This window comes from Salvelinus fontinalis, chromosome 1 (assembly GCF_029448725.1).
Source record: "Salvelinus fontinalis isolate EN_2023a chromosome 1, ASM2944872v1, whole genome shotgun sequence".
Classification (NCBI taxonomy): Eukaryota; Metazoa; Chordata; class Actinopteri; order Salmoniformes; family Salmonidae; genus Salvelinus; species Salvelinus fontinalis.
This window is the reverse complement of record NC_074665.1, coordinates 56,652,199-56,673,642: the sequence shown is the minus strand read 5'-3', so window position 1 is coordinate 56,673,642 and position 21,444 is coordinate 56,652,199.

The window sequence follows — 21,444 nt, the reverse complement described above, 5'->3', positions numbered from 1 at the left end:
TTGGCTACTTCTCAGAAAGTATTAAACTGTCAATAGGAGTAAAACAAAGTTTTCCACTATAGGCGTATCTATTTATTATGGTCATCAAAATGTTAGCTATTAAAATCAGTGTCACCTTCCTGACCTGTTTTCTGTTGTTTTGTATGTGTTTAGTTGGTCAGGACGTGAGCTGGGTGGGAATTCTATGTTGTGTGTCTAGTTTGTCTGTTTCTATGTCAGCCTAGTGTGGGTTCTCAATCAGAGGCAGATGGTAATCGTTGTCTCTGATTGAGAATCATATATAGGAGGCTTGTTTTGTGTTGGGATTTTGTGGGTATTTGTTTCCTGTCCCTGTGATTGTCTGCAACAGATAGGTCTGTGTCGGTTTTTGCACATTTGTTATTTTGTATTGTTGTTTGTAGTGTTTTACTTGTTCTTTATTAAACATGTTTAACACTAGCCGCGCTGCACTTTGGTCCTCTCCTTCACCCCTGGAAGAAAACCGTTACAGAAACACCCACCAAACCCGGACCAAACAGCGTGGCAACGGGCAGCAGCAACAGCAGCAGCAGTACAAGGAGGAATAGACATGGGATGATTCTGGACGGAGAAGGACCCTGGGCAGAGCCAGAGGAGTGTCGCCGTCCCAAAGCGGAGCTGGAGGCATCAAAAGCGGAGAGGCGGCATTATGAGGCGCTTGCAAGGCAGAGTGGCTGGAAACCCGAGAGGCTCACCCAAAAATTTCTTGGGGGGGGGGGGGGGGATAAAGGGGAGTGTGGCGAAGTCGGGTTGGATACCTGAGCCAACTCCCCGGGCTTACCGTGGGGTGAGAGGGCGTCGTACTGGTCAGACACCGTGTTATGCGGTAAAGCGCACGGTGTCCCCAGTATGCGTGCTTAGCCCAGTGCGGGCTATTCCACCTTGCCGCACTGGGATTGCTAGGTTGGGCATCGAGCTGGATGTCATGAAGCCGGCCCAACGTATCTGGCCTCCAGTACGTCTCCTCGGGCCGGCGTACATGGCACCAGCCTTACAGGTGGTGTCCCCGGTTCGCCTGCATAGCCCAGTGCGGGTTGTTCCACTTCGCCGCACTGGCAGGGCTACGGGGACCATTCAACCTGGTAAGGTTGGAGAGGCTCGGTGCTCAAGAGCGAGTGTCCTCCTTCACGGTCCGGTATATCCGGCGCCACCTTCCCGCCCCAGCCCAGTACCACCAGTGCCTACACCACACACCAGGCTTCCAGTGCATCTCCAGAGCCCTGTTCCTCCTCCCCGCACTCGCCCTGAGGTGCGTGCCCTCAGCCCGGTACCTCCAGTTCCGGCACCACGCATCAGGCCTATAGTGCGTCTCAGCCGGCCAGAGTCTGCCATCTGCCCAGCGGTGCCTGAACTGCCCGTTTGCCCAACGCCGTCTGAACTGCCCGTCTGCCCAACGCCGTCTGAACTGTCCGTCTGCCCAGCACCGTCTGAGCCATCCGTCTGCCCAGCGCCGTCTGAGCCATCCGTCTGCCCAGCGCCGTCTGAGCCATCTGTCTGCGTAGCGCCATCTGAGTCATCCGTCTGCCACGAGCCATTAGAGCCGTCCGTCAGTCAGGAGCCGCTAGAGCCGTCCGTCAGTCAGGAGCTGCCAGAGCCGCCAGCCAGTCAGGAGCTGCCAGAGCCGCCAGCCAGTCAGGAGCTGCCAGAGCCGCCAGCCAGTCAGGAGCTGCCAGAGCCGCCAGCCAGTCAGGAGCTGCCAGAGCCGCCAGCCAGTCAGGAGCTGCCAGAGCCGCCAGCCAGTCAGGAGCTGCCAGAGCCGCCAGCCAGTCAGGAGCTGCCAGAGCCGCCAGCCAGTCAGGAGCTGCCAGAGCCGCCAGCCAGTCAGGAGCTGCCAGAGCCGCCAGCCAGTCAGGAGCTGCCCTACAGTCATGAGCTGCCCTACAGTCATGAGCTGCCCTACAGTCATGAGCTGCCCTCCAGTCATGAGCTGCCCTCCAGTCATGAGCTGCCCTCCAGTCATGAGCTGCCCTCCAGTCATGATCTGCCCTCCAGTCATGAGCTGCCCTCCAGTCATGAGCTGCCCTCCAGTCCTGAGCTGCCTCTCTGTCCTGAGCTACCTCTCTGTCCTGAGCTACCTCTCTGTCCTGAGCTACCTCCTAAATCATGTGGGGGCCTTGGGGAGGATTCTTAGGCCAAGGTCGTGGGCGAGGGTCGCCACTCAAAGGACGCTAAGGAGGGGGACAAAGACAGTGGTGGAGTGGTGTCCTCGTCCTGCGCCGGAGCCGCCACCGCGGACAGATGCCCACCCAGACCCTCCCCTTGAGTTTTAGGGGTGCGCCCGGAGTTCGCACCTTGAGGGGGGGGGGGGGGGGGGGGTTCTGTCACGTTCCTGACCTGTTTTCGGTTGTTTTGTATGTGCTTAGTTGGTCAGGACGTGAGCTGGGTGGGAATTCTGTTGTGTGTCTAGTTTGTCTGTTTCTATGTCAGCCTAGTGTGGGTTCTCAATCAGAGGCAGATGGTAGTCGTTGTCTCTGATTGAGAATCATATATAGGAGGCTTGTTTTGTGTTGGGATTTTGTGGGTGTTTGTTTCCTGTCTCTGTGATTGTCTGCACCAGATAGGTCTGTGTCGTTTTTTGCACATTTGTTATTTTGTATTGTTGTTTGTAGTGTTTTACTTGTTCTTTATTAAACATGTTTAACACTAGCCGCGCTGCACTTAGGTCCTCTCCTTCACCCCTGGAAGAAAACCGTTACAATCAGATCCAACAATAATATCAAGAGGTTAGACATCAAGGGCTTAAAAACAAATGAGTACGCTGATGATCCATGCTTTCTTTTAAATCCAGTTTGGATCCCTCCACAGCCTCAGAGGATCTAGATACTTTTTCTAACCTCTCTGGGTTATAACAAAATTATGATAAGTTTACTATATTACGCATTGGATCACATTTTTTTTTGTACTTTTACATTACCGTGTAGTTTACCATTAAAATGTGACCGACCGCCTCTGTTCGGTCCTATGTAGCAACATTTTAAATTGTGTATTTTACATTGTATAAAAATAGAGGCTCAGAGCTTGAACATTTTATATTATACAATGCAGTGTCTCTGGACCCTCCCATTCAGTAATTAAAGGTGGAAATTCAAACAATGCAGATTGTAAAATAAATGTTTGATGCAACAAAATGCAAGTTAGCTACCAATAGACTGTTTTTGAATATACAATTGTTCTGTATAGCCTACCTGAAACTGCATGACATGATCCATCCTGTTTCCTCTCACAGCTTGTATATGAAGTTGTGGGGTGTAAAACCAGTCTATTAATATCAAATAATACAGTCAGTCCCCTCTCAAATCATTAGCTTATTAGGAATTGTTTCATTATGCAGTGTAACACAACACATTTTAGCTACAGTGCCTTCAGAAAGTATTCACTTTCTGTTGTGTTACAGACTGAATTTAAAATGTATTAAATTGAGATGTGTTATTGGCCTACACAGAATACGTCATTATGTTTTTATAAATGTTTATAAATTAATAAAAAATGAAAAGCTAAAATGTCTTGAGTCAACAATTATTCATCCCAGTTATGGTATGCCTAAATAAGTTCAATAAGTAAAAATGTGCTTAACAAGTCACATGATAAGTTGCATGGACTATGTGTGCAATAATAGCGTATAACATGATTTTTGAATGACTACCTTCTCTATACCCCACACATACACATACAGTAAAGGTCCCTCGGTCGAGCAGTGAATTTCAAACACAGATTTAACCACAAAGACCAGGGAGGTTTTCCAATGCATTGCAAAGAAGGGGACCTATTGGTAGATAGGTAAAAATACACCCAGTCACTAGAAAAATACAGGTGTCCTTCCTAACTCAGTTGCCGGAGAGGAAGGAAACCACTCAGGGATTTTACCACGAGGCCAGCGGTGACTTTTAAATAGTAACATAGGACATAGGAGATTGGACCAACAACATTGTAGTTACTCCATAAAACTAACTTAAATGACAGAATAAAAATATCCTAAAACATGCATCCTGTTTGCAATAAGACACTAAAGTAAAACTACACAAAATGTGGCAAAGAAATGAATGTTATGTCCTGAATAACCTGTTATGTTTGTGGCAAATCCAACACAACACCTCACTGGGTGCCACTCGTCATATTTTCAAGCATCAAGGTTGTTGCATAATGGTATGTGCTTGTCATCAGCAAGGACTAGGGAGTTTTTTAGGATACAAATAAATAGAATAGAGCTAAGTACAGGCAAAATCCTAGAGGATAACCTGGTTAAGTCTGCTTTCCAACAGACACTGGGACACTGGGAGACAAATTAACCTATTAGCAGGACAATAACCTAAAACTCAAGACCAAATATACACTGGAGTTGCTTACCAAGATGACATCGAATGTTCTTGAGTGGCCAAGTTACAGTTTTGATGTAAATTGGCTTGAAAATCTATGGCAAGACTTGAAAAAGGCTGTCTAGCAATGATCAACAGATTGAATATTTTTTTTAAATAATAATCTGCAAATATTGTACAATCCAGGTGTGCAATGCTGTTAGATACTTAACCAGAAAGTCTCACAGCTGTAATGGCTGTCAAAGGTGATTCTAACATGTATTGACTCAGGGGTCTGAATACTTACAATAATTACAGAGGGCACTGTATACTGTAACAGTGAATCATTTTTACTTATTTTGGCTCTATACTGCAAAAGTTTGCAAATCAATAAATGACTATGAGGTTGAAGTGCACTGACAACTTTAATTTGAGGCTATTGTCATCCACATCCAATAGATATGAATGGAGAAACAATTGTGTCACTTTGGAGGCACTTTTATTTTTATTAAAGAACTTGGCAGTAGCTACTCTTCCTGGGTTCCAGCAACATTAAGGCAGTTATCTACAGTACCAGTCAAAAGTTTGGACACACCAACTCATTCCAGGGTTTTTCTCTTTTTTTCTTCTACTTTCTAGATAGCAGAATTATAGTGAAGACGTAAAAACTATGAAATAACACATATGGAATCATATAATAACCAAAACAGTGTTAAACAAATCAAAATCTATTTTAGATTTGAGAATCTTCTAAGCAGCCACCCTTTGCCTTGATGACAGCTTTGTACACTCTTAGCGTTCTCTCGTCCAGCTTCACGTGGTAGTGGCCTGGAATGCATTTCAATTAATTGGTGTGCCTTGTTAAAAGTTGATTTATGAAATGTATTTTCTTCTTAATGCATTTTAGCAAATCAGTTGTGTTGTGACAAGGTAGGGGTGGTATACAGAAGATAGCCCTATTTGGTAAAAAAACAGAGTCCATATTATGGCAAGAACAGCTCAAATAAACAAAAACAGTCCATAATTTCTATATGACATGAAGGTCAGTCAAGCCGGAAAATTTCAACAACTTTGTAAGTTTGTTTCTCATGAGGACCGCCACGGAAGGAAGACCAAGAGTTACCTCTGCTGCAAAGGATAAGTTCATTAGAGTTAACTGCACCTCAGATTGCAGCCCAAATAAATGCTTGTTAGGAATGTTAGGACACTATATTTTTTGCTATCCCATGATTGTTTGCGAATTATCAGACGGATCAGTGCAGACAGCAGTCACACTACCTGACGTGAGACAATATTCTATTCTCCCAAAGATCATTCCTCTCCACTCCTAAAATAATTCAGAAAGAAACATTGTAACAATTCACCCAAGACTGTAAGGATTAATGTTTGATGAGGGTCTGTGTTGTGTTTGAGACCACCTAAAGCGAGACTGATCCAAGACCAAGACCAGAGCATATCAAGTCAGAGTCAGGATCACGACCTGAGGGGGACTGAGACCTGAAAAAGTCCAATTCATGATCATGACTGTAATTTTGTGTTTCTTTGTTAAAATTTATGAAGAACTGCAGGCTGAGGGATAATAGAGCCACTCTACAAAGTATTACTAACCCAAACACAGTGGGGAACAATGGGCCTTCTAAGGGCTAAGGATTTCTAAAACTATATAATAATAATAATAATGATGATGACTGTATTATTATTTTCACTTATGTTCTGATTTAATTGCTTCAGTTTAACACTGAAGAGAAAAAACATGAAATCAGATTTTTTCTTTGCTGGTCTCTGGAGAGATAAATCCAGCTAGCTAAGTCAGCCATTGGCTAGGCCATCATAAGCTAGATAAAGGCAACTGTATTAGGGCAAACATTATGGAGTGACAGTGGAATCAACCAATCACATTTTGATGTAATGGTTGGGACAGTTTTTACAAAAAAATATGGAAACTTTAGAGCAGTAGTTTTCCCACTGTCTAGCTAGCTTTTGTTGTCGGCTTGTTTGCACTGACTGCAGCAGGTGTTATCAAAGAGGATGTTGTTCATTAATTTGTTAGCTTCTCCCTTTTCTTTCTTTTTTTTTCTTTTTTTTTTTTTCTCCCCTTTTCTCCCCAATTTTCGTGGTATCCAATCGCTAATAATTACTATCTTGTCTCATTGCTACAACTCCCGTACGGCTCGGGAGAGACGAAGGTCGAAAGCCATGCGTCCTCCGAGGCACAACCCAATCAAGCCGCACTGCTTCTTTAACACAGCGCGCCTCCAACCCGGAAGCCAGCCGCACCAATGTGTCGGAGGAAACACCGTGCACCTGGCCCCCTTGGTTAGCGCGCACTGCGCCCAGCCCGCCACAGGAGTCGCTGGAGCGCGATGAGACAAGAAAATCCCTACCGGCCAAACCCTCCCTAACCCGGACGACGCTAGCCCAATTGTGCGTCGCCCCACGGACCTCCCGGTCGCGGCCGGCTGCGACAGAGCCTGGGGGCGAACCCAGAGACTCTGGTGGCGCAGAGCTTCTCCCTTTTCAAGAATAACTTTCAACAAAAATGTACGTTTCAAATTGCACCGCGTTTTTTATTGCACCGCGTTTGCTGTGGTTAGCCATCTCTTTGACAATAACTTGTATGTGAAACATTGTTGCATTTGAAGTTGAACTGAAACCATTTTAGCAACATAAAAATCACACAAACACCCAGGAAGAATGGCACTTTTTAAAAAACACGTTCTAACAAGCAACCACTTAGATATAGTCTTTGTCATGTTTTCATAAATTCTTAGAATGTTTCGGAAATTACGTATGCTAAGGCATTTGTGAAAATTCTATAGTAATAGAGAGTGGGAAACCAGCTGTGCGTTTGGACAATTAATAGACACTGCAGTAAATAAAACGGAATAAAAACACTGGTGTGCTATAGGCAATCAGAGCTACTGTAGGCCTTTGTACAAACAAGCCATTTGCAACACGGACCTGTCATCATTCACTTTGAACTGGACTGTGTGTTTACAGGCAATTGCAACAGCACGACTTTAGATCATTAGAACACATTTGCCAAAAGCCACAAAATACACCTGAATAGATTTCTTCAAATATGTAAACACCACGAGAGTCCTCTAACATTTGAGAACTTTACAGTCCTATTGATCAAACAACCATTAAAAAGGTAGGCTCTCTCTCCCTCAGTTATGCACATCAACAACTAATGCTAGCCAAAGCAAGATGAGCTAAAATCTAACAAGGAACATTATATAAACCCTCTCAAACTTTTTCAGCTAGTTGGCTGTCAAAATTGTACTGATAAACGATGGGGAATTGGAGCCTCTTCATCCTTCTGCTGCTTGCCTGCCAATGAATGCTTGTCCCAACCAAGCACCTAAGCTAACTGGCTAAAGTTGGCTAGCTTGCTAGCTAGCTACTTCCAGACACAAATGAGAGAACACCTCCCTCTGACCATTTTACTTCCTTAGCAGAGCTGGTTAGGCTCTTTACCTGTTGTCTAGAACTATAACTTATTTTTTTTGCTGTTTACTGACACCGGTAATTTTTGTATTTTAAGGAAGCTTGAGCTTCCTTATCAAGGTCTCTACATACACAGTGCTTATCATCAACCCACACACCCAAGTATTTGTACACTTTAACTTTCTCTATAGTGTGTCCAGCCACTATAGAGAAAGCGTAGCCTAGTGGTTAGAGCGTTGGACTAGTAACCGGAAGGTTGCAAGTTCAAATCCCCGAGCTGACAAGGTACAAATCTGTCGTCCTGCCCCTGAACAGGCAGTTAACCCACTGTTCCTAGGCCGTCATTGAAAATAAGAATTTGTTCTTAACTGACTTGCCTAGTTAAATAAAGGTAAAAAAAAAAAAAATGTAGCAATGACATGATAAGTAACATGCCTGGCATTTGAAAATACCATGCATTTTGTTTTACCCGAATTTAGAACCACCTTTAAATCATACAGATTCTGTTGTATGTTAAATGCTCTTTGGGCATTTTCGAAAGCTAAAGAAACTACTACCATTTGAATAAAGAACAGTATAATCTGCATAAAAATGAACATCGACGGGTTTCAATAACATCCCCAATGTTGTTGATATACAAAATTAACAACAGTGGACAGTCATATTCATCAGTTGTTCTGCGCTCTGGCACACTCAGACGAGAGTGTTCTGAAATCGGAGTAGATAGCCAGAGTGAATTTGTGAACGCAAAAAAATATACTAACTGGATAGCAGTCGTTCAAGTTGTTGCTAGCTAACCAAATGACACCTGCATCTCTAGCTGTGTATAGCCGCCGAAAAACATTATGACGGGAAAAAGTCAGTCACTCACCCACTCCTCCACTGCCATTACGTTAGGCTCTGTGTTTTTAGCTTGCTACATAAATAGATATGCTAGCCTATTAGCCACGTTATGACTGATTTGTGATCATTGCCTTTGCTAGTTTGAATGTATTCACATTCACAGTCTTAGTTACATTCGTCTGTTTTTGTCTAAAATATTGAGTCATTGAAACTGAAACAGTCCATCCCGAATGGAGGCAGCAAACAATGTATCAGGCCAGCTGTGATTTACAACCTGATAGCAATATTTTTTGGACTACAAAAAATGTATTGGTGAATTATATTAAATTAAATCTATTCTGCCAACAATGCCTTAGTGTGTGTCGTGGAACGTTAAGTCAAATAGAACCTATTTTTAAAAACTCTTATAAAGTTGGTTTTGTTGCATAAACTGGAATTTGCAATTTTTTACTGATATTATGATTGTCTGTTTCATATCTGCAAAATAGTTAAACACTGTCAGTTCCACTTTAAACTTCAGGTCACCGTTTTTTTTTTGCAATGAGAAGTAATTGTTGTCCATTTCAATTGGGAAATTGTGTTTGTGTTTTCTTATTCGTATGATTGGGACCTACTGGTTTATAATGTCCGTGTTAATGGACGGCTTATCCCATAACATCACGCCGTGTGCGACTCCTGTCTTTCCATCGGCTCTAAGCAATGGTGTAGTGGTGCCTGGAAAAGTGGGTATACTCAAATGTTGCCAAAAAGTTCCTGAAGGAAAGGCACCCTGTGGTTCTTTTATGAGTTCATATAGATTATTCAGACTTTTACTCTCAAAATCCCACAATTTATAGAAAAAAAACACAAAAATGTGATGTCTAAGTCTACAACAATGCTTAAGTCCTCACTGTCCGAGACCGAATCAAGACTGAGTACAAATGTGTCACTCAATATGTGGTCTCGAGACCGAGAATGGTCTGGAGTACTACAACACTGATTGACAGCTGGCTAGCTAACCTTAATCAGTCCTTTTCCCTTTACCGTTTAGAGTTGTGTCAGGGCGGACTCTCTCGGCCGGTTGAATAGGTTTGCGACAGGGGTTCTGTCTCAATCACAGACACGAATTCAGCTCATGACAATATACATAACCACCCAATTCAATGCAGTAGGCTAATTACCAAAAAAGTCACGAGAATTAATAAACACGAAAAGAAATAAGCATTTGCTATCCAGCTAATATTACTGTGACCAACTTTTTGCTACCAGCTAACAGATTAAAAACACACGTTCCAGAACAAACAATTCAACAAAAATACTCTCTTGCGGCTTAGAACTTAAAATTCACCAATACCTCGCAGCTAAAAATGGATAATTCACCAATAATTATTGCGGGTAATATTAACTATCAAAATAATACATTTAACAGCAAAAAGCAGAGACCAAGACTTTACAATGACAATTCTGATTAAGAAAATGAAGGAAAATCTGTAATATAATTTGTAACATATGCAGCATTAACACCAACACTTACATTGTATACAAATATTGTACATTTGTTAATTCTTTGTAACATTTAAACTTCCTGTGAGGTCTGTCATCGAGCCAAACACGGCTAGTACCACCTCTAGAGCTGGTGATAAAGAGCTGGTGTTGCCAGCTATTAGCAGTTTCGGGAGAGAACAGGGTCGAATAGTGAGAGGTCAGTAAATAAATTAGTTTTGGCATGTTTTTCAAGAAATTCTGTCTAAAGCGGGTGTTCAAAGTTGTGACAAATGATGTTTACACAGAGTCCGCTGGAACAGAATCACTGCACTTGCACCTGCACTTGCTCTTGCCATCAGAGACAAGAGCCAAGTGCTGCTTCATCATGTAAGAATACTCACTCACACGTTTTGAGACATCTTAAGACACAGGTAATGGCTGGGTATGTACAGAGGAGCTATCCTTCTTAAAGTACTTTGCTTCCTCTTTCAAAAAATTGTTTGGTGAATCATGGGGGACTCCATCATTTGTAACAAGTGTCAGTAAATTATTTTTGCTTGTATTTCTATGTTTAAGATAAAAAAATAATTTTGTACATTTTTCTAGATATTCCATCCAGTTCGCAATATTATTATAATATATTACACTTGATCTTTATTGAATAGATTCCTACATTTATATTTGTTTTTCCTCTAACATATTCTGTGCCTCTATGGTACAGTTTTATTGCTATCAATCTGTACTATTAGTCTTTCCATTTCCTTTGTTACTATGGTCTAAATCAAGTTTATTTTATATAGCCCTTCGTACATCAGCTAATATCTCGAAGTGCTGTACAGAAACCCAGCCTAAAACCCCAAACAGCAAGCAATGCAGGTGTAGAAGCACGGTGGCTAGGAAAAACTGCCTAGAAAGGCCAAAACCTAGGAAGAAACCTAGAGAGGAACCAGGCTATGAGGGGTGGCCAGTCCTCTTCTGGCTGTGCCGGGTGGAGATTATAACAGAACATGGCCAAGATGTTCAAAATGTTCATAAATGACAAGCATAGTCAAAAAATAATCAGGAATAAATGTCAGTTGGCTTTTCATAACCGATCATTAAGAGTTGAAAACAGCAGGTCTGGGACAGGTAGGGGTTCCATAACCGCAGGCAGAACAGTTGAAACTGGAACAGCAGCAAGGCCAGGTGGACTGGGGACAGCAAGGAGTCATCATGCCCGCTAGTCCTGACGTATGGTCCTAGGGCCCAGGTCCTCTGAGAGAGAGAAAGAAAGAGAGAAGGAGAGAATTAGAGAGAGCCAAGATGTTCAAAATGTTCATAAATGACAAGCATGGTCAAATAATAATCAGGAATAAATGTCAGTTGGCTTTTCATAGCCGAACATTAAGAGTTGAAAACAGCAGATCTGGGACAGGTAGGGGTTCCATAACCGCAGGCAGAACAGTTGAAACTGGAACAGCAGCAAGGCCAGGTGGACTGGGGACAGCAAGGAGTCATCATGCCCGCTAGTCCTGACGTATGGTCCTAGGGCTCAGGTCCTCCGAGAGAGAGAAAGAAAGAGAGAAGGAGAGAATTAGAGAGCATACTTAAATTCTCACAGGACACTGGATAAGACAGGAGAAGTACTCCAGATATAACCAACTGACCCTAGCCCCCCGACACAAACTACTGCAGCATAAATACTGGAGGCTGAGACAGGAGGGGTCAGGAGACACTGTGGCCCCATCCGATGATACCCCCGGACAGGGCCAAACAGGAAGGATATAACCCCACCCACTTTGCCAAAGCACAGCCCCCACACCACTAGAGGGATATCTTCAACCACCAAGTTACCATCCTGAGACAAGGTCGAGTATAGCCCACAAAGATCTCCACCACAGCACAAACCAAGGGGGGGGGGGGGGCCAACCCAGACAGGAAGATCACGTCAGTAACTCAACCCACTCAAGTGATGCACCCCTCCTAGGGACGGCATGAAAGAGCACCAGTAAGCCAGTGACTCAGCCCCTGTAATAGGGTTAGAGGCAGAGAATCCCAGTGGAGAGAGGGGAACCGGCCAGGCAGAGACAGCAAGGGCGGTTCGTTGCTCCAGAGCCTTTCCGTTCACCTTCACACTCCTGGGCTAGACTACACTCAATCATATGACCTACTGAAGAGATAAGTCTTCAGTAAAGACTTAAAGGTTGAGACCGAGTCTGCGTCTCTCACATGGGTGGGCAGAATATTCCATAAAAATGGAGATCTATAGGAGAAAGCCCTGCCTCCAGCTGTTTGCTTAGAAATTCTAGGGACAATTAGGAGGCCTGCGTCTTGTGACCGTAGCGTACGTGTAGGTATGTACGGCAGGACCAACTCGGAAAGATAGGTAGGAGCAAGCCCATGTAACGCTTTATAGGTTAACAGTAAAACCTTGAAATCAGCCCTTGCCTTAACAGGAGCCAGTGTATGGAAGCTAGCACTAGAGTAATATGATCAAATTTCTTGGTTCTAGTCAGGATTCTAGCAGCTGTATTTAGCACTAACTGAAGTTTAATTAGTGCTTTATCCGGGTAGCCAGAAAGTAGAGCATTACAGTAGTCTAACATAGAAGTAACAAATGCATGGATTAATTTTAATGCATCATTTTTGGACAGAACATTTCTGATTTTTGCAATGTTACGTAGATGGAAAAAAGCTGTCCTTGAAACAGACTTGATATGTTCGTCAAAAGAGAGATCAGGGTCAAGAGTAACGCCGAGGTCCTTCACAGTTTTATTTGAGACGACTTTACAACCATCAAGATTAGTTGTCAGATTTAACAGAAGATCTCTTTGTTTCTTGGGACCTAGAACAAGCATCTCTGTTTTGTCCGAGTTTAAAAGTAGAACTTTTTCAGCCATCCACTTCCTTATGTCTGAAACACAGGCTTCTAGCGAGGGCAATTTTGGGGCTTCACCATGTTTCATTGAAATGTACAGCTGTGTGTCATCCGCATAGCAGTGAAAGTTAACATTATGTTTTCGAATAACATCCCCACGAGGTAAAATATATAGTGAAAACAATAGTGGTCCTAAAACGGAACCTTGAGGAACACCGAAATGTACACCGAAATTCACAGAGACAAACTGATATCTTTCCAACAGATAAGATCTAAACCAGGCCAGAACTTGTCCGTGTAGACCAATTTGGGTTTCCAGTCTCTCCAAAAGAATGTGGTGATCGATGGTGTCAAAGGCAGCACTAAGGTCTAGTAGCACGAGGACAGATGCAGAGCCTCGGTCTGACGCCATTAAAAGGTCATTTACCACCTTCACAAGCGCAGTCTCAGTGCTATGATGGGGTCTAAAACCAGACTGAAGCATTTCGTATACGTTGTTTATCTTCAGGAAGGCAGTGAGTTGCTGCGCAACAGCTTTTTCAAAAAATTTTGAGAGGAATGGAAGATTCGATATAGGCCGATAGTTTTTTATATTTTCCGGGTCAAGGTTTGGCTTTTTCAAGAGAGGCTTTATTACTGCCACTTTTAGTGAGTTTGGTACACATCCGGTGGATAGAGAGCCGTTTATTATGTCTGGTTTGACCTAAATTGCTTTTGTTATAGAGATGAGTACTGAATAGCATGACCTCCAAAGGCACATTTAAAAGTGTCCCATACAACAAGGGGATATGCTGTACCTATGTTATGTCAGGAAAAAGTCCATCATAAATTATTCTGTCCTAGTTAAAAACAAGTCATCATCCAATAGGCTTTGATTAAATTTCCAATATCCTCACCCATGTTGAAATTCGTTAAGAGTAATATATATGCTAATTAGTTGATGGTCCGACCACATTCTGTCCCCTATAGACACTTTTTTTAAACTTTTGGTGCCAGAGAGAATGACATAAGAAAGTAATCAAGAGGACTAGCTTGATTGAGCCTCTTCCATGTATATCAAATCAAATGTTAGTCACATGCGCCGAATACATCAGGTGTAGACCTTAGAGTGAAATGCTTACTTAATGAGTAATGCTTACTCACGGGCCCCTAACCAACAATGCAGTCTATAAAGTCATTATAGAGAAGCAGTAAAATAAAAATAGCGGGACTATATACAGGGGGGTACCGGTTATTTGAGGTAGTGTGTACAAGTAGGTAGAGTTATTAATGTGACTATGCATAGATGACAACTGAGAGTAGCAGTGTTTGTAAAGAGGGGGTGAGAGGGGAGGCACTGCAAATAGTCTCGGTAGCCATTTGACTAGATGTCCAGAAGGCTTATGGCTTGGGGGTAGAAGCTGTTTAGAAGTCTCTTGGACCTAGTACCACTTGCCGTGCGGTAGCAGAGAGAACAATCTATAACTAGGGTGGCTGGAGTCTTTGACAATTTTTAGGGCCATCCACTGACACCGCCTGGAATAAAGGTTCTGGATGGCAGGAAGCTTGGCCCCAGTGATGTACTGGGCCGTTCGCACTACCCTCTGTAGTGCCTTGCGGTCGGAGGCCGAGCAGTTGCCATTATGCAACAAATCAGGATGCTCTCAATGGTGCAGCTGTAGAACCTTTTGAGGATCTCAGGACCCATGCCAAATCTTTTCAGTCTCCTGAGGGGGAATAGGTTTTGTCGTGCCCGCTGCACGACTGTCATGGTGTGCTTGGACCATGCTAGTTTGTTGGTGATGTGGACACTCAAACTGCTCCACTGTCCTGTTTTCCTGTAATCCACAATCATCTTTTTTGTCTTGTTCACATTCAGGGAGAGGTTGTTGTCCTGGCCCCACATGGCCAGGTCTCTGACCTCCTCCCTATATGCTGTCTCGTCGTTGCCGGTGATCAGGCCTACCACTGTTGTGTCTTCGGCAAATGTAATGATGGTGTTGGAGTCGTGCCTGGCTGTGCAGTCATGAGTGAACAGGGAGTACAGGAGGGGAATGAGTATGCACCCCTGAGGGTCAGGATTTTTAAGCCTCCGTATATCCACTAGTTCCAATATATCCATGACATTGTGATTTCCTTAAGCGCATGAGGCTGATAGTTTGTAGTGTGATTTCCTTAACAGTCCATTGAGGTATTTAAAACCATATTATAAACTCCCACCACAATAATAGTCTTGTATTGCTTGTAGGTTTGATAAATTATTATATATATTTTCAAAGAATCATGGATCATCATTATTTGGACCGTATAGATTAATGAGCCATATCTGTTTAAGGTCCAATAACATACTTAAAATCATCCATCTACCTTACGGATCCAGCCCTCTTTCCACACAGCTTCATCTAAAATTGTTGAATGAGTTTCCTTTATTATATTCTTTGTCTTTTAGCCAGTTAAATACCGATTGTCTTTTCTTATTATCTGCTAGATCATTACAATTATAGCTGTCTATAATTATTTCACCATTTATCATAATGAGATACAAGTTTAAATTCTATTTATCATATGTTTGTAAACTTACATTTACATTTACATTTAAGTCATTTAGCAGACGCTCTTATCCACCATTAAAAAGTGCCATTAATTGAGTGTCCATATACAGTGCCTTCGGAAAGTATTCAGACCCCTTTACTTTTTCCACATTTTGTTACTTTACAGCCTTATTCGAAAAATAATAATCCTCAGCAATCTACACACAATACCCCATAATGACAAAGCAAAAATAGGTTTATAGACATTTTTGCAAATGTATTAAAAATAACAAAATGTCTGGAACCAACAGGACACTGAACACAGTCTACCCCCCAAGCCATAAGACTGCTTAACAAGACTGCTAAATAGCTAATCAAATGTCTACCAAGACTACCTGCAATTACCCTTTTTTGCACCAACTCTCTTGCACTGACTGTGTGTACACACACTGGACACACACCCACACACTCACACCTACTTACACTGACACCCCAACACACACACACACACACACACACACACACACTGCATATGCCCACACACATAACATGCTCGCACATGGATTTTGACACCACACATGCACACACTCTCACCACATACAGTACGTTCGGAAAGTATTCAGACCACTTCCCTTTTTCCACATGTTGTTACGATAAAGCCTTATTCTAAATGGGATGAAATTAAAATTGTTCCTCCTCAATCTACACGCAACTCCATAATGACAGTGAAAAGAGGATTTTAGATATTTTTGCAAATTTCTATTTTAAAAAAAACATCGTATTTGCATAAGTATTCATACCCTTTGCAATGACACTCTAAATTGAGCTCAGGTGCATCCTGTCTCCATTGATCATCCTTGAGATGTTTCTACAACTTGATTGAGGCCCACCTGTGCTAAATTTTAATTATTGGACATAATTTGGAAAGGCACACACCTGTCTATATAAGGTCTCACAGTTGACAGTGCATGTCAGAGCAAAAACCAAGTCAAGAGGTCGAAGGAATTGTCCGTAGAGCTCCGACACAGGATTGTGTCGAGGTACAGATCTGGGGAGGGGTACCAAAATAAATATTTCTGCAGCATTGAAGGTCCCCAAGAACACAGTGGCCACCATCATTCTTAAAAGGAAGAAGTTTGGAACTACCAAGACTCTTCCTAGAGCTGGCCGCCCTGCCAAACTGAGCAATCGAGGAAGAAAGGCTTTGGTCAGGGAGGTGACCAAGAACCCGAGAGATCCTCTGTGGACATGGGACAATCTTCAAGAAGGACAACCATCTCTGCAGCACTCCACCAATCAGGCCTTTATCATAGTGGCCAGACGGAAGCCACTCCTCAGTAAAAGGCACATGACAGCCCGCTTGGAGTTTGCCAAAAGGCACCTAAAGACTCTCAGACCATGAGAAACTGGTCTCTGGTCTGATGAAACCAAGCTTGAACTCTTTGGCCTGAATGCCAAGCATCACATCTGGAGGAAACCTGGCACCATCCCTACGATTAAGCATGGGGGTGGCAGCATCATGCTGTGGGGGTGTAGCGATGCTCCCCATCCAACCTGACAGAGCTTGAGCGGATCTGCAGAGAAGAATGGGAGAAACTCATCAAATACAGGTGTGCCAATCTTGTAGCGTCATACCCAAGAAGACTTGAGGCTGTAATGGCTGCCAAAGATGCTTCAACAGACCACTTCTGTTCGCCCGGATCCCTTGGCCCCCGAAAGACCAGGACCAATCCTCCGAAAAGAGCATACAGTGCCACCCACCCTCGCCTTGATTAGTTATATATATAGTTATCAAGACATATATAAAAAATATTCACGAATAGTATGCGTAATAATGTAGCCAGGTCATGCAAATGATTGTTACTTATAACCAGTATTGCCATTACAAAGATTACATGTTTGGCAAGCAATTCTTATTTTTGCAAACAAATATTATGATTCATCCTATATTGTCCTTAACATCATGACCCCATAGCAACAGATGTGGGATACATACACACAGAGTACACACTCAACCCCTTTCCCCCACAAACAACCACAAGCTCAGATGTTCAACAGTTGTTCCATCCCCTCAAGAAAGGACTTGATGTGTGAATGTATATACAGTTGCAGTTGTTTGAGAAGGCATGAGAAATGTAGCTAAAATGTGCAAAAATTTGGTAATTTTATTAACCAATGTCAAATCCTAGCTGTTGGAGATCAGGTACACCCCCTTCCCCCGAAACACACACGCGCTGGTCCCCCGACCATTTTTCCAAGAAACTCTGTGCAGTCCTTTGATCATTCCGTGCCAATAGGACCACAGTAATTTGTCCCCTCTCTGATTGTCTGAGTGTGACCCCCTCCGCATGGGTTACTGCAGCTAGTGTTGCCAACACTGTCACTACCTGGGTGGGGGTACAATGGTACAATGTTGTCAAGATTCTCATTAGAAGCTTTGAAGAACTGCTTGTATATCATGCTCACCCATCAGGGGGCTTTGGCTTTGTAGGACCAACTCTGCCAGGCAGGCTCAGAATCTTGAGGGGGCGGTGCTGCTTTAGTGGGTCTCTGATGGCATTTATCTTTCTGTTTTGGCTGCGTATAGGCTACTTACAGTAGGCCCATAAGACAGATAAGGACTTCTCCTTGGTGTATGGGTCTCTCAGGTGGGTGTAGAGGTTTTGGGCACTGTTCCATCATGATAGGACAATAAATAACTAAACTATATGTATCATTTATTTTCAAATGTATATCCCACATCTGCACAAAATTGAAAGCTCTCTCTCGCAACCTCTGCTTGTAGACACAAATGGGCTCTGGTATTAACAACCATTTTCCTTTTTTACTCACTTAACTCCACACTTTCCAAACACAAAAACGCACACCTCACCTTCCATCACAATACACCCGCGCATACCCACATTGTCACGACTTCCGCCGAAGTTGGTCCCTCTCCTTGTTCGGGCGGCGTTCGGAGGTTGATGTCACCAGTTTTCTTGCCGCCACCAATCCACTTTTCATTTTCCATTTGTTTTGTCTTCTGTAAGGGCTGGGTGTCGGAGTGCAAAGTCAAGCGCAGGAAACAAAGGGTGCAATAACAAATGTTATTTTAATGAACACTGTGAAACTTAGGCCACCCTTCTATACACTGTGTGCTCTCATAAAACTACCCCAGACACGGGGGGAACGAAAACAGTCCAGTAACAACGTACACACATAGTTTGACACAAACACCACGCTTACCAACTAACAATCCCACACAAAGAAACGGGCGGGCCGGCTGACTGATAAGCCCAACAAATTACAAACAAATACAAAACAGGTGTAACCAATAAACACATAAGGAGGGGGAGAAAAGGATCAGTGGCAGCTAATAGGCCGGTGAGGACGAGCGCCGAGCGCCACCCGAACGGGAAGGAGAGCCTGCCTCGGTCGGAGTCGTGACATCTTCTTTGTACACACCTGGTTTCCATTTTCATTAATTATGTGTTCCTTATTTAACCCTCTGTTTCCCATATGGTTTTGTGTGTGTTTGTTCGTTGTAAGTTGGTCTGTATTTGTGAGCTTGATTATTTTCCTTCCTGGAATATTTGTTGTTTAAAGTAAAGTTACGTGAATTACTCATCTGTGTCCTGCGCCTGACTCCGCCTTACCTGCTACACCTAGACGCCTTAAACACATACTGTGCTTTCTATGTCCTCGGTTTTCTGTGTTTTTATCCCGATTGTGAGTACATTTGTGTTCCAGTTCCTTATATTTAAAGATGTATTATTTAGCTAATTATCCTCTCTTCTAATGCTTTGTCAATTTATGAAATACTATAAATGTTACCTGATGAAACTGCTGTACAATATGATCTTGTTGCCATCTAATGCACATTCAGATGTCATAAATCAACAAAGAGCTCTCCATGTCCTATGAGCTCTCCCTGTCCTATGCCGTGCCCTGATTTTATTACTGTTGATGATATATGGAAATACGCATGTACACCCTGGCCCATCTACTGTTGCTAGCCCCAATTCTGACTCGTGCTCTGATATCTGATTCACTGATTTCTGCTCTCATAAAAGCCTGGATTTTCTGCACGTTAATAACACTAGAAGCTTATTACCTAAAATAGATCAATTGAAAGTGTGGGTTCACAGCTCCAATCCAGATGTGTTGGTCATTACTGAGATGTGGTTAAGGAAGAGTGTTTTGAAAACTGATGCTAACCTTTCTGGTTATAACCTTTTTCGGCAAGACATAGCTTCCGAAGGTTAGGGAGGGGCAATCTTTACCAAGGATCACCTTTAGTGCTCGGTTGTCTCCACCAAGTCTGTCCCCAAACAATTTGATTTGCTGGTTTAAGTATTAAACTTTCAAATAGCTTTTTGTTGACTGTTGCTGGGTGCTATCGTCCTCCATCAGCACCAGCCTGTACCCTACCTGCCCTAAGCTCTCTCCTGGCCCCTTACACTAAGTCTGAATTTGTCATGCTAGGTGACCTAAACTAGGACATGCTTAAACCACTTGACCAAGTCCTAAAGCAAAGGGACTCCCTAAATCTTTATCAGATTATTACCAATCCCACAAGGTATGACTCCAAACACCCGGAAAAGGCTAGTCTCCTCGATGTTATCCTGTCAAATAATCCTGATAGGTATCAGTCTGGTATAGGCCTGTTTCTATTTTGCCCTGTTTATCAACTGACTGTCTTTCTTGATGTCTATAGTATTCTCTCTGGTATGCAATCTGATTTCCGCTCAAGTTATGGATGTGTCACTGCAACCTTAATGGTCCTCAATGATGTCACCATTGCCCTTGATTCTAAGCAATGTTGTGCTGCTATTTTTATTAACTTGGCCAAAGCTTTTGATACGGTAGACCATTCCGTTATTTTGGGCCGGCTAAGGAGTATTGGTGTCTCTGAGGGATCTTTGGGCTGGTTTGCTAACTACCCCTCTCAAAGAGTGCAGTTTATAAAGTCAGAAAATCTGCTGTCTCAGCAACTGCCTGTCACCAAGGGATTACACCAAGGCCCGATTCTAGGCCCCACACTCTTTTCAATTTACATCAACAATATAGCTCAGGCAGTAGGAAACTATCACCCATTTTTATGCAGATGATACAGTTTTCTACTCAGCTGGCCCTCCCTAGATGTTGTGTTAAATGCTCTTCAACACAGCTTTTTTAGTGTCCAACACGCTTTCTCTACCCTTAACCTTGTTCTGAATACATCCAAAACAAAGGTCATGGTTTGGTAAGAAGAATGCACCTCTGCCCACAGGTGTGATTACCACCTCTGAGGGTTTAGAGCTTGAGTTATTCACTTCATACAAGTACATGGGAGTATGGCTAGACGGTACACTGTCCTTCCACAGCACAGACTAAAGTTTAATCTAGATGTGGTTTCCTCTATCGTATTCGTTCCTCTTTCACCCCAGCTGCCAAACTAATCCAGATTCAGATGACCATCCTACCCATGCTACCCATGCTAGATTAGAGACATAATTTATAGATCAGCAGGTAAGGGTAGATTTTCTTTACCATTTGGCCATCAGATTTGCCACCAATGCTTATTTATAAAACCCTCTTAAAACCCCCTTATTTGAGATATCTACTGCAGCCCTCATCCTCCACATACAACACCCATTCTGCCAGTCACATTCAGTTAAAGGTCACATTCTGTTAAAGGTCCCCAAAGCACACACATCCTGGGTCAATCCTCTTTTCAGTTCGCTGCAGCTAGTGACTGGAATGAGCTGCAACAAACACTCAAACTGGACAGTTTTATCTCAATCTCTTCAAAGACTCAATCATGGACACTTTTACTGACAGTTGTGGCAGTTGTGATGTATTATTGTCTCTACCTTTGTGCCTTTTGTGCTGTTGTCTGTGCCCGTAATATCTGTGCCTTGTTTTGTGCTGCTACCATGTTGTGTTGCTACCATGTTGTCATGTGTTGCTGCCTTGCTATGTTGTTGTCTTAGATCTCTCTTCATGTATTGTTGTATTGTCTCTCTTGTCATAATGTGTGTTTTGTCCT